Source organism: Balaenoptera physalus (assembly GCF_965194825.1).
Source record: "Balaenoptera physalus genome assembly, chromosome: 7".
Lineage (NCBI taxonomy): Eukaryota > Metazoa > Chordata > Mammalia > Artiodactyla > Balaenopteridae > Balaenoptera > Balaenoptera physalus.
In genome coordinates this window covers 1,674,378-1,687,954 of record NC_138886.1, presented here as the reverse complement: position 1 = coordinate 1,687,954, position 13,577 = coordinate 1,674,378, and positions in this window count along the sequence as shown.

The following is a 13,577-nucleotide window of genomic DNA, read 5'->3' as shown; positions in this document are numbered from 1 at the left end:
AGCCGACCCCATTCTCCGCCGCCTCCACCCGGCATCACTGGACTCCGGCCACCGCGGACCACACGCACTGCCCTTAGAAGGGTCCCCGCCGCGCAGGCGCTGGGAACACGGCGTTCCCTCGGTGCCCGGCCAGGCAGCCCGCCTGCCCTCCCTCTCCCCACCCCCCGGCAGGGCACTTGCAGCAGCAGCTGCCGAGTCCTCGGGCACTGCCCGCCTCCAGACACACGCTGCCCGCAGCGCAGGCCCTGAGGACGCCCGGACGCCCGGCCGGCCTGTAAGCCAAGGAGGTGATGGAGGTGGGTCCCACCTGCCCTGGACAGCGGGGTGCCAGGAACCCACCGACCCGCCTGGGCTGGACTGGGCCGTGGTTCCAGGTCACCCCTCCTTCCTCTGGGTCTGGCCAGCTCGGGTCTCAGAGCTGACCCCGGTTTGGTGCTGGCTCTGCCCCCTTCCGCACGTCTCAGGTTCTCGCGGGGACACTGGTCATTTTGAATGTCTAGTGCTGGGCAACCGCATGTAACCGTCCCCAGGCCGTGCTTGGTAAGCGCTGCGGGGTTGTTCCTCCCGCACGGGGCCCCTCAGGCAGCTGCGGGCCCAGCACAACCCGTGTTCCGAGGTCCCTTCCATCTGCCCCTCCCAGGGCTCCTCTCCATCTTGCTCCCAACCACCCCAGTCCTTGCATCCCCTCTGCAGGCTTGTTCCTTCCCCGGCCCTGGCTCGTGCTGGGCACAGGGCCTTCTCCACAACACCTCCTCCATGAAGCCTCCCCAGACTGCTCCTCCAGCATCACCTGGCTGAGGTGGGCCTGGCGTGTCCTTCCAGGGCTTAGGGGACAGGGGTCCCTCCCAGAGGCTCACCCTACCTGCACTCACCAGGACCCGCAGCACCACTGCCAGGACAGAAGGTGGGTGTGGAGGTTGCGGTGTGGGCTTGTCTGAGGCCACCAGACCCTGGCTGGCAGAATGGGGACCTGACCCAAGCCTTACTCGGGCCCTGAATGTGGGGTCAGTCGGCCTGAGGATGTAGGGAGGATTCAGGGGCCGGAGACTGGAGAGCCCCCGGCTGCAGCCAGCCAGGGGGCCCGCAGGCGAGGGCCGCCAGGCCTCCTCATACTTGGGGCGGGCTGGGAGGCGAGGGTGAGGTGGCTGGACAGGAAGGGCCCGGGCGCTGGGGAGAACGGCTGCGGCTGCGCCATGGCCCGTGAACAGCAGGCAGCATCACGGCCTCAGCACGAGTCCACTTGCCGTTCCCGCCCGGGCCGTTGAGCAGCCGCCTCGCGGCGTCCCCAGAGCCATTTGAACCCCCTTCCAGCCTGGGAGACCCTTGGAGTTCCCTCAGGCCCCGGCCCAGCCACCACCCCTCCCAGACGCCACCCTGAGCTGGGACAGACCAAGATCTGCACCCCATCCAAGAGCAGACGCCCCTCAGGACCCCTAGGAAGGGTCCCTACCAGTGTGCTCTTGTCAAAGCCTGAGCAGCCAGAAGCACAGCTGACCATCCCCCGGGGAGTGAACAAGTCTGGGGGGGTGGACGGAGGACACGCGGGGTGGGGGCCAAGGGACCACCACCTCCTACAGCTTCCCGGCAAGGTGACCCTCCCGGCTCCGGCTGGGTCCACGGCAGAGGCTGGGAAAAAACTTTCCAGCAAGAAATTGCCTGCACTGGTGACCCCAGCCAGTCCGCTCTCACCCATGTCCCTCACCACGGTGGGAGGAGAGGCAAGCTCAACCCGGGCCACCCGAGAAGGGGGATCGGGCCGGAGCTGGCCCCTCTGCTCCCGAGAGGCCCCACCCTGGCTGTCCCCACCCCTGGGACCAGGGTCCCCCGCTGCAGCTGACCCTTGGTCTGTCTTCCACCTCACGCCTGGGGGGCCTCTGTGGTCTCTTGGGCCCCAAACACTTGCTGGGAGCTGCCCGGGGCCGACGCCTCTCCCGGAGCCCCTGAGACCCCCCCAGCTTCCTGCCAGCCCTCAGCATGGGCCGAAAGGGCCCTCCTGGCCCAGCTGATGCCTGCAAGTGACACCGGAATAGTAATTCCCGATTAAATAGGCACAAAACTGAGGACTGCGGAGCGATTACCCAAACTGACTGGATATTGAAGAACAAATATCCTGTTAGCGCCACTTCTGCCGGGTACACATGGCCATAAACAGGGACAGAGGGGTGCTGGGCCATGAATATGGAAACCTGCTTCCTTGGGGTTGCAGGCTCTTAAACGAGGCTGCGTCTCAGAGAGCCAGCAGAGGGGGGGATGACCGCTCCATGCCTGATTTATCGGCAAGAACGCTTTGCAGTCCTTCAGATTAATAAAAATATTTAATGAAGAATCAAGATGGTTTATCTGTAATGCAAAGAGAATCACAGTGCCTATATTTTTATTACTGAAACCTTGGAAGCAGGAAGAAATAATGATATAACCTACTGTATAAATGACAAAAATACCCATGCTGGTTATGTGCTTCGCTCTGCAGTCTCCCTCTGCCCTATAAACATAATCTATTCGCTTGCCTCTTTCGGCTGATTCTAGAGTCTGCTCCGCATTGTAGAGTTTAATATCACCCTCCTCTCAACAGCACAGGGAAGTGATTAAATAAGAAATAAATTTGGCTGTCATTGCATTTAAAATCAAATCAAGGATCATTTGTTACCCCAAATGAACCAGTTCTCCTTCCCTGCCCATAAGTAGGCTGCTGTTTGCCGAACCATTTAGAAAAGTATATATAGTCAACTCGGCGCATAATGGCTTGTACTATAATATGATCTTTATGGGGCTGCCTCGCTGAGCTGCTGGGAGAACCCATAAAGAGCACATGGCTTTTTTAATTTAAAGTTATAGGCATGAGACTTTGTAGGCTCACCTCAGATCCATCTGAGTCTCGTTGGGAGAAGCCCGTGGCAAATCCTGGGGGCCCCCGGGACCCCCTCTCCACCCGTACCACCCGCCCTGGGAGGGAGGAGGGGCCGAAGCCGGTCCTGGGTGTGCACCGCCTCACCCGAACCCACCCTAGTGGGGAGGAGGGGCCTGGGTGCTGCTTCGGGAAGCAGGGCCTGGACGGGGGAGCTTGCCTCAGGGCTCCAGACGGGAAGTGCCAGAGATGTGAGGCGAAGGGCCGGCCGACACCCGAGAGACTTTCTCAGGCTGAGTTAGGTCTCTGGCTTGGGCGCCCACCCATGGCTGAGGAACAGGGGGGCTACAGGACACAGATGGAGGGACTGAGGAGCTGAAACTTGGGCCTGCCCCATGGTGACCTGTCCACGGTGCTCAACGGGCCCTCCTGCGCAGGCAGGGCACCAGGAGGTGGCTTTTAGAAGGGCTTCCAACAAAAACAGTTTCACAGGGTCTAGTATTTAAAGGGGCCAAGTTTCAGGAAATGCACTAACCCCTAATGCTGGCCCCCCCAACCCGACGATGCCAGATAAGAACCGCGTGAGGGTGATTGCGGCGCTCACCTCGGGTGGTGGCATCTCTCCCACCTAGGCCCAGAGAACTTGTCCAAAGGCCAAGAAGCCCGGCCAGGAGCAGGCCTGTCCCCCAGCCCGGACCACGAGCCCCGGGGCTGCCCTCTTGGTTAAGCTGTGCCTCATCCTCAACTCAAGGCCGTATCCTGCTCAGGCGTCAGGCTCTCAGATACCATCACTCGTGCGGCCACGAGACGCTCACCCACACCCCTTTTCCCGCCACCCCGGCCCCCTCCGAGGGAAAGCCGGGCACAGAGCCTGCGGAGGGAGCACCGGGTATACCTCGAGGGGGGGGCGAGGCTACGGAAAGTCCCATGTGGCCCCCACCTTGGCCCCCCGGGGCTCCCTGAGCTGTAGTTGGAGTAGCGTCCCTGCCCCGACCGATGCCAGCAGCAGGTAAAGGTGGGAGAGGACCCCTAGGTGGAGGGGGGGGACTGAGGCCCAGAGACAGGCGGGAGTGCTGGCCCTGCCTCGTGACCTTGAGCCCAGCACAGCACCGGGAAGGCGGGGTGATGGGAGGAGGCATTCCAAGTGCTCCCCCCTCCCTCCCCCGCCAGGACGTTAGCTGTGCAGGTCCGGGGGCCTGGAGCCGGGTGGTGTCGCAGCGGCCAGGGCGCTGCGGCTCCCGGTCAACAGGTCGGCGACAGGGCCCTGGCAGGGGCCCGCCAGCCCGCCTCTGACCTCCGACCTGACTTCTGACCCCTCCCCAGACTGAGCCCTGCATCCCACTGGACCCTCGTCTGTGTCTATCGAGCTGCCGGACATGCAGTGACAGGAAGGTCTGGGCAGCCCACCCAACGCCGTCCTCTGCCTCCCAGGGCTCGGGGACCCGCAGGCCAGGCCAGGCGCCGGGCGGAGTCTGGTGCTGGGCCCGTCTGGAGAGTGTCCGCGGCTGTTTGCCAAGTACAGGAAGGTTAATGCCTCCACCTGGTTAACGGCTCGCTGTGCTATAATGTTCAGCATAAACTTAAAAATTAATTGCCTCACCTTCCGAGGCATCTTTAACTGCTCCTGAAAGGAAATATGGCTAATAACCATCACTTTAAAGTCAATTCTTGTTAGAAGATGATGTTGGACCAAATTTCTTTTGCTAGCTCATTATTTCACACTTTCCCCTCCCTCGCAAAAATCTCTGTATGTGCGTTTTGGCCTAATTTTTTAAATGCTCAAAGGAAAACAGCCAAGCCCTGGGCCTGGGGCTGGATCTGCGGGTGTGGGACGGGCCGTGGGCTCAGACCCCTGCCGGCCTCGGCCTGGGCGAGAGCGTCGGGGGCAGACTGACTAATGTCAGCCCCCAGGGGTCCTCCTCCTTTCCGGGGCCCCTTGGAGTCCGTGAGGACGTAGAGGCGTGACCCCTAGGTCACGGGACGAGCAGCCCCGTCCCCTGGCCTTGGCGCCCAGGCAGGGTCCGCCTGTCCCCACCCCCCCAGGACCTGAGCGCCACGTCCAGCTCCTCTGGGCCGCACTGTCCTCACCGACACCTGCAAAAACTAATGGGCACGTCCTCTGCTGGTTGGGAGCGGGGGGCTCTGCAATCGTCTTGTGCTGGACACACAGGAGGCGTGGGCCCCAGTGGACCCTGCGGGGTGGCTCCCCGGTGACCTGGCTCGCAAACCAGGGGCCCCAGGAGGCGGGCGCCCAGACACACTCAGGGAGGGACTGCAGGGGCAGGCGAGGTGGCCCTGGCCCCGCATGCCCGGCCGGTGGCTGGAGGTGCTACAAGGTCCACTGTGTGGGGGCGGGGCACATCGCTGGCTCCTCCCACCGTTGGGCAGAACCCCCTCTGTCCCTCCCACCCAGGAGACGGGATAGGGTGGAGATCGTCATCCCATTTCTGATGGTGGAGAAACTGAGGCCCAAGTGGGGCTCCTGATGGAAGAGCCAAGACTAACAGGCCCAAGACCCCCATCTGCACCCCACCTGCAGCACCTCCCCCAGCCCCAAAAGCCACACTTCTGTCTTTTTTTTTTTTTTTTTAGTTTTTTTAAATTATTTTTTGCGCCGCGTGGCATGTAGGATCTTAGCTCCCCGACCAGGGATTGAACCCGTGCCCCCTGCAGTGGAAGCGTGGAGTCCTAACCACTGGACCGCCAGGGAAGTCCCTGCCTTTCCGTCTTAATATGACCTGTTCCCATGCGTGTGCACAATCGGGGGCACACCTGGAGCCACCCACACTCTCTCGTTGAACCCTGAGCCCCTGCAGTTCCCCACCCCCTGCCCCCCAATGTCACCTCGGAGCCAAGGCCGAGGGTCCCCCAGCCAGAGAGGTGGGCACCGGCCCCTCCTCTGGGCTCCTGGCTGCAGCTGGGGGTGGGGGTACCGGCTGCCCCAGGCTCCTGCTTAAAGCAGGTTGATTTTTATTGCCCAGAGAGCAACAAATCACTCTCTGACAATAATCGGGATGAACAGACACTTAATTATGAGGCCACGAGACAGCACGATTATTAATTTTAAATTGTGCAACTCATTTCTGAAGACTGAGCCTGAGAGCTGCCGCGGGGCTCCTGGGGGCCTGGGAGCAGCTCGGAGGCTGGGGGGCTCCAGTGGGGCCCCAAAGCTCCTGCCAGCAGAGGGTCTGGGGAGACGGGGTCTGCAGGACCAGGTGTGGTCTGGGCACCAGGGGAGCCAGTGGGGCCCGGGCTCTGGGCCCCCAGAGGCTGCCCTGCCAGCAAGTGCCGGGGTCCAACTCGGGCACGGAGGCCGCACCTTTCCCAAAAGGATGGGGAAAGCCCCTTCAGCACAGGAGTGGTCGGCCTGGGCACCCGATGAGAAGGGTCCCGGGACTGCACCCCTTCCTCTGGCCAAAGTGGGTCCTGGTATCAGTGTCTGCACAGGGAAAGGGACACCCAAGAGAACCCCAGGTGCTTGTGGCCCTGATCGGCCACCAGGGGCCAGTGGAGGGGACCCGAGAGCAGATCAGGGCTGCTGGAGGGACTGGGGCCCTGGCGCAGGGCTGACCTCAAGAGGCAGCCTGTCCCCAAGGCTCGGTGACACCTGCTCCTCGGCGCTCCCCAGATTTACCGTCTCCCCGTAGTTCTGGAATTCCTCCTATGCTGTCTCCCAGCGAGGGGGGTGGTCCCGGATTCCTCCTGGGCCTGTGGGGCCTTAGGGACTGAAGAGGCCCGTGGGGGGACACGGGGGGCTGGAGCTCCGTCGTGAGGCTGCAGGGCCCCGAGTGCAGTGGGGACAGCCCTCCCCAGCCAGCCCCCCAGGGAGCCCGGCGGGAGCCCAGTGCCAGGCCGGGCAGCTTGCGTGAGCCGACTGTGAGCCAAGCTGGCGGCTGGCGGCGCTTGGCAGGCGGCACGGGGGGGCGGGAAGGGCTGTTTGCAGACTGCGGACGACAGTTTCCCAGCTGAAAGCTCGCTGGTTAAACAGAAGAAGGGAGCAGTGCCCACGGCAGATCCCCAGCAGGCAGAGACCGAGGGCGGGGCCAGCCTGGGCTGCGGGGCCGGGCATCACCGTGGGCACCTGGGAGAGATCTGGGGGCCTTGGATCCCTGTGATGGCGTTCCCCCAGGTGGGCTCCCTGGCGGGGGTGGGCTGACCACTCCGCCCTGGGAAGGAATTAGAGCAGACCCTCTGGGTCCCAGGATCTGCCTTCACCACTCTCCACCACGGCCCCCATGGCACTGCGCGGTGGGTGGGTGGGTGCCCGCTGCCCCCCCCACCCCGCGCTGGGGGGTGCCTGGGGGCCTCAGTCTCCCTGAGTGTTCCAGCCCGTGTGTGTGTGCCCAGGTGTGGAGTGGCTCTGCCGCCCGCAGACTGCCTGGGATCCCGTCCGAGCACTAGCCTCCTTGGCAGTGTTGGAGGGATGGGGGACCCCGGAGGGTGTGGGACTCCAATGTGGGGTGGGGGGTGGAGTGCGGAGCAGAGGAGGAGGGAGAGAAAGACAGAAGGGGAGGCTGGGAGGCCAGACCACAGGGAGTGAAGGGCTAGCAGCACAGACACGGGCGTTCCTGCCCAGGAGGAGCCACATAAAATGCAGAATACCCAGTTACATCTGAATTTCAAATAAACAATGATCTTTTAAAGTATAAAGCATAGGTACGTCCCAAAACTGCATAGGACATACTTATGCTAAAACAATTATTTCTTGTGAGTGTGAAATTCAGTTTTAACAAGGTGTTATGTATTTTCATTTGATAAATCTGGCTACCCTAGCCAGGGGTGACAGGCGCTCGGGGCGCCCACCTTGCTGCAGGGCAGACCCCCAGCCCACATCTTGCCCCTGCTCAGGGATCCTGCTTGGTAGACACCAAGGGCAGCTGCCTCCCTCCTGGCTCTCCGGCTCCTTCACCCCACGGTCCTTTCTTGGAGGGACCAAGGGCGAGAGGCAAGCACCGAGCCAATCAGCCCCTTTCACAGAGGAAACACTGGACCTGACTCTGTCCCCGGAAGCCCCGCTCCAGGTGTCCAGCGGCCAGGAGTGGCGGCCCCGCTGCAGGCCTCAGGTAGGTCCCGCGTCCCCAGCCTCCCCTTCAGGCCACCCACAGAGGCCGCTGCTGTCCTCCTGAAGCAGGTGATAAATGTTCGCTTTTAGGGCCAACTGATAGATTATTATAGATTATTAATAGCGTGGCTGCCAGTTACAGGAAACGCAGCGCGGGGCATTAACCTGGGGGAGGTCAGAGAGCTGGTTTCCTCCAGTGTGGAGACCGGAGGGCCCTCCCCTCTGTCTCAGGAGGGACGAAGTGACCAGATTTATTGCGGCCACAAGAGATCATCGGGCACTTAGCAGCTTCCAGCCCCTGGTCTGAGGGGCAGTGGGGGGCTCTGGGGGCTGAGGTGGGAGAGTACTCCCGGAATTGCCCCTTCCTCTCCCACGGGGTGGGGCAGGATAGTGGGGAGGGGGAGGGAGAGCCGGGGGAGGTAGGTGCTGGGGGTGTCCTTCTCCCCCCAGTGGCCCGTGCTCAGCAAAGCTTCGCTCACCAGGCTCCGTATCCACCCAGCCAACCCCCCACAGGTCCCCTCCCAGGGCCATCTCCTCCTGGCCACTGCGTGTCCCTCCCGCCCCTCCCCGCCCCCTGCCCCCCGGTCCCAGCCAGCCACGCAGAGGGGCCTGAACCGAGTCCCTTTCCCTCTCTGAGCCTCAGTCTCCTTTCCTGCAAAACGAACTGAGAGCTGCTTCTGGAAGATTCCATGGCATCCGCCAGGCCCGCCCAAGGGTGGCAACTGCCGCTCGTGGGGCTCAAGCACGGGAGCTGTGCTCAGGGCTTCGGGAACTGAGGCCCACGCAAAGTGGGGGCCATGGGGTGCCCGGATGGGAAAGCCGCCCCCGGTCCCTACACACCCTCCTGAGATTCCCCGCAATTAACGCGGTAAGTGATTGGACGTGGTACGGCCGCCCCTCAATACTCTGAGAATAATCAATGGGTCTTTTAATTTCCAAACAATAGCTGTCTTATTAAATCTAAATGTAATGTGCTTCTGGAATCCTTAATTTAAAGTGCTGCTGCCCCACTGTCTGCTCCGCTCTCTCAGTACAAGCGCAGGGAGCACGCGACTCAGAGCAGCAACGTGAACCAAGGTGCTGGGGTTGACAGCACAACTGCCACTCCTGGGGGCGGGCCCTCCTCCCGCTCAGGCTGGCCCGCGGGTGGCACGGCGCCCCCGGAGCCAGCTGAGGAGTCTGCCGGGAGAGACGGAGGTCGCAGGCCCAGCATTCAAGGCCGCAGGAGCCCCCCGTCTCTCCAGGGCTGAGGCTCACTCGGCCACCGACCCAGAGCGGCTGGATCTGGGCCCCATCTTTGTTCAAGCCGTGCCTTTGCCCTCACCTCCTTCGGAGCCGCTCTGGGGCACTGCCAGCAGGAAGCCTTTCCCGACCCACGGCCACTGTCCAGGGCGCCCACGGACCCTCTGCCCCTCCCTCACAGGTGCCAGGGTGTCTCTGGGACTTGTTTTGGGTGTCCGTGGGCGCTGGACTCAGAGCCCTGGGTCGGGTCTTGACTTCTCCTCCAAACATCCATGTGGCTTAGACCCCTCCGTAAAGGGGACGAGACACTCACGTCCCGGGTGGCTGAGGGGCTTGGGGGGATGGGAGCCGCTTCCTCTCGCAGTCTGGGGGCCTGAGGTCCACGGGTGGACGTGGGCTTGGAGGGTGGGCCCACTGCGGACTCTGCAGTCCCTCCTCCCCTTCCCCTGCTGCCTGGCTGGCCTGCCCCCTCACGTTTCTAGAAGTTGCCCTGGAAGCCCCCCAACTGCGTCCCGGTCACCCCTGGTCTGGAAGGGGGTCAGGTAGCCCCTCCTGGGATCAGAGCGCCCTGGGCCAGCCCCGGACTGCAGCACACGTCCCCTTCCTGGCTCCTCCCGTGATTAAGTGTCCCCCTGCGTGGGCCAGTCACCTTCAGCCCTTTGTTTTGACCCTGAAGCTCTGGCAGAGCAGACTTCTCATCAGACACGAGCTCAATTAGTGCAGAAGCACATCCCACCTCCACTGGGCTGCCCGCCTGGGAAGCAAAGTAACCCACTGTCCCCCTGGTCACAGCGTCCCCTGGGGTCGACAGGACCCCCACCTGCACTCGTGAGGCGCCCCACCTGCGAGGTGGGCCCCTAGTCCGGGGTGTGTTGGGTGGAGGGTGATACCCGGGCCAGCCTGACTCAGTTTCCCATCTCAGCTCCGTCACTCACTGGCCATGAGGATTTTTTTTTTTAATTGTGATAAATAAAATACACAAAACATAAAATTTACCATTTTTAACCATAGTAAACTGAACAATTCAGTGGCATTAAGTACATTCCTTATGATGTTGTGCAATCAACACCACTATCTAGTTTCAGAACTTTTCCCCCCAGAATGAGACCCTGTACCCATCAAGCAGTCACTCGCATCCTTCCCTCCCTCCCTTGGCCCCTGGCAACCACTGATCTGCTTTGCCTATCCTGGGCATTTCATACAAATGGAATCATACAATATTGTGCCCGGCTTCCTTGACTCAGCATCATGTGTTCAAGGTTCATCCACGGGGTAGCGTGAATCAGCCCTTCGTTCTTTTTTATGGTTGAATACTATTCCATCGTGTGGAGGGACCACATTTTGTTCATCCTTCATCTGTTGATGGACAGGTGGCTTGTTTCTACTTTTGGTTACTGTGAACATGCTGCAGTGAACAACGGTGTGCAATTTTGTTTAAACATCTGTCTTCAAGTGTTTGGGGTGTAAGCCTTGGAGCGGAATTCCTGGGTCACATGGCGATTCTATGTTCGGCGTTTTGAGGAACTGCCAGGCTGTTTTCCACTTTGGCTGCACCTCTTCTGCGTCACCAGCCGTGAGACTGGAGCCAGGCTCTGGCAGCTTTGGATTCTCCCATCTGTTAAAGGGAAGCCATCACCTCTCTCTCTCGGGCGTGTGAGGAAGAGTGAGGAGGGGGTGGTGTCCGCCGCGTGGAAGGCCCTCCGCACGTGGCCCTGACGCGGGGGCCACAGTTCCTGTGCGCCTGCAGAGCACTAGCCTCTTGTTCTTGAACGTGCCGGGCTGGTGCCCCCAGTGGACCCTGCATCCCCCTTGGCCAGCGAAACCGTGAACACTGGAGCTCCTGTCTGGAGGCAACTGCCAGGCACCAGCCACTGAGTTTGGTGCACCGAGTAGATGCTCTATACATACTGAGTGGAGGGGTGATTTCTAATTTCCACGATACCCCAGCAAGATAGAAACTACTCTCTCTATTTTACAAAACCTCACACAAGTGACTTAGAAAAGTCCCCCAGCCAGAGGATGGAGCTGGGACCCTGTCACAGGCCCATCTGGCTCCCGAGTGCAGGGCCGAAGTGTACCTGCCTTCAGGTTGTTCACTGCACGAGGACGTCCGGCAGGGGGCGGTGGACGGAGCAAATCTCCTGTCCCCATTCTGTCCCCTCCACCAGGCACCTTGAGATCAGCACAGAGGCACTGCAAGGTCTGGTGGAGGCCTGGGCAGGTCCTGGGGGCGCCCACACCTTGCCAGGCTTACCCGGGGAGCTCCGGGCCACCCCCGACACAGGCACAGCTCATGTCTGACACAGGAGTAAGTGGAGGCCAGACACAGGCCCGAGAGGGCCTGGACCCCAGAATAGCCCAGACCCAGCCTCTGCGGGAGGCTGGCTCTCCCTGGATTCTTGGTACAGAATCACCAGCTGAAACCCCTCAAGGCTCTGAGTGTGTGTGTGCTGGGAGCTGAATTTCTGCTTTGCCCTCACAGAACCCCCCGGGCCAGCATTCACTGCACATACACCGTGCACCAGGCACCAATGTGCACCCTGTGAGCATGGCCCTTTGAGGCCCCCAAACCCTGAGAGGCGGCATCAGCTCGATCCCATTTTACGGAGGAGAAAACCGAGTGCTGACCAAGGCCAAGCAGGGAGTGAGCTCGGGACCCCTCCACCCCTCCCAACCCAGGGTGCTGGGCGGGGCTGGGGTGCCCCCGGGGAGGCCAGCCCTGCCCCCACCCCGCCCCCTCCCTCCTGGAGCCCCCCTGCCCTGTGGGCATTTCCTCGGAGAGTTCCCCGTGCTTTGCCGAGCTGGATGGCAGCCTCGTCCTCACGGTAATTGACTGCTCTCTAATCAAATTGATTTCCATTCCAGGGAGGCCTGCCGGGCCCCTCCATTCCAGGAACAGTATTTTGAGCACCGATGTATAATCAAACAGCAAAAAGCAGAGGGCACCGTGGGCCTCGATGCCAATCGTATAAAAGCTAAATGGCCCGAGCTTTTAGGCCTAATCACTTCTGTGCTCCCGCTTGGAGTGGGTCTGCAGCAACGCCCCGGCCTATCTGAATTTCAGCACGGTTGGGCGGGGTCGGTCGGGTGGGGTCCGAGTGATCCACTGTCCCCGCCCCTCAGCCAGGCCACCTTGCCGAGGCCAGTCCCCCTCTGCTCTGCGCATTGCTCGTGATTCCCCTCCCCTCCGGAGGGGCTCTGCCACTCGGTCTTGGAGGAACCTCTGGGGCCCAGCACTGGGGAGGCCGCAGAGCCGGGCGCCGAGTCAGCTCCAGCTCAGACTGCCTCTGGGTCTGCAGGAGGGGCAGGTGGAGGTCCTGACGCGAGTGACTGCCCAGGGCCCGGGTGGAGGCAGAGCCCAGCGCCGAGCTCCACGGCCCTCTGTAGCTCCCGGGAGCCCCGCAGCCAGTCCCTGAGCCCAGAGGGGCCCTTACCAGCCCCGACCTCCCCATCCTGCTCCCTCACCCCGCCCCTCAGCGGGCTTCATTTCTCCCCAACTTGGGTGGGCCAGTCCAAGGCCCGGAGCCCCTCCCCGAGGGTTAGAGTCTGTTTTGGCCCAGGGCCACCCTTCCCATCCAGCCCCCCACCCCATGTCCCTCGTCAGGGATGGGGTGCCTTGTGGCGCAGGTGCCCTGAGGCAGCCCCTTTGCTCGCCCCCCCTGCTAACAGACCTCGGGGTTGGACGCCTGGTGTGGCCGGCAGGGGCTCTGTGGGCTTCCACGGGGCAGGGCAGGGGTCAAGGGCATGGGCCTCCTTCCCACACAGCTGGCCAGCTGTGTGCTACGGCCACGCCCCTCTGCAGGCCTCAGGCTCGTTTGCTAGGTGTAACGGGGAGTGTGAGCGTAGGTGATCGTTTCCTTGTCAGGGACGGGGTGACTTGTGGATTTGGGGACCCCATGGAACTGATGGGGGCCCTGGGGGCTGAGTGGCAGCCCTCAGGGCCCCCACCAGAGGGCGTGCTCAGGGTCCAGAGTTCTGTAACAGATGCAGGGTTGCCCTCAAAGCATCCCTGCTGACCCTCAGCTGAGGCCCCAGGCTCCCTTCTGGAACTTCAGCTCCGACCCCAGAAACTGAAAGCAGAATACGGGTGCAGGCGTCTGCGCAGGGTCCCAGCTGAGACGGAGCTGCCCCACACCCTGGGGCAGAGGGGCGCCATGTCCCTCTGAGTCAAGGTCCAGACGCCCTCCCTGGCCCTCGGCCCTGACCCTGTGGTCTCGTCGGGCCTGTCCTGCAGGAGGGGAGGGCTCATGCCTCCCGAGGTCCCTGCAAAGCCCCCAGCGGTGGGTCAGCCTGTGGTGACACTAGGATGGGTCTGGAGCAGCCCCTCCCCGGGACCAGCCGGCCCTCCACTTACCTCTGGCAGGCAGCTCCGGGTCTACGGAACCAGCTCTAGTGCAGCCACGTAAGTAAGGCGGTGGGGCCCCAGCC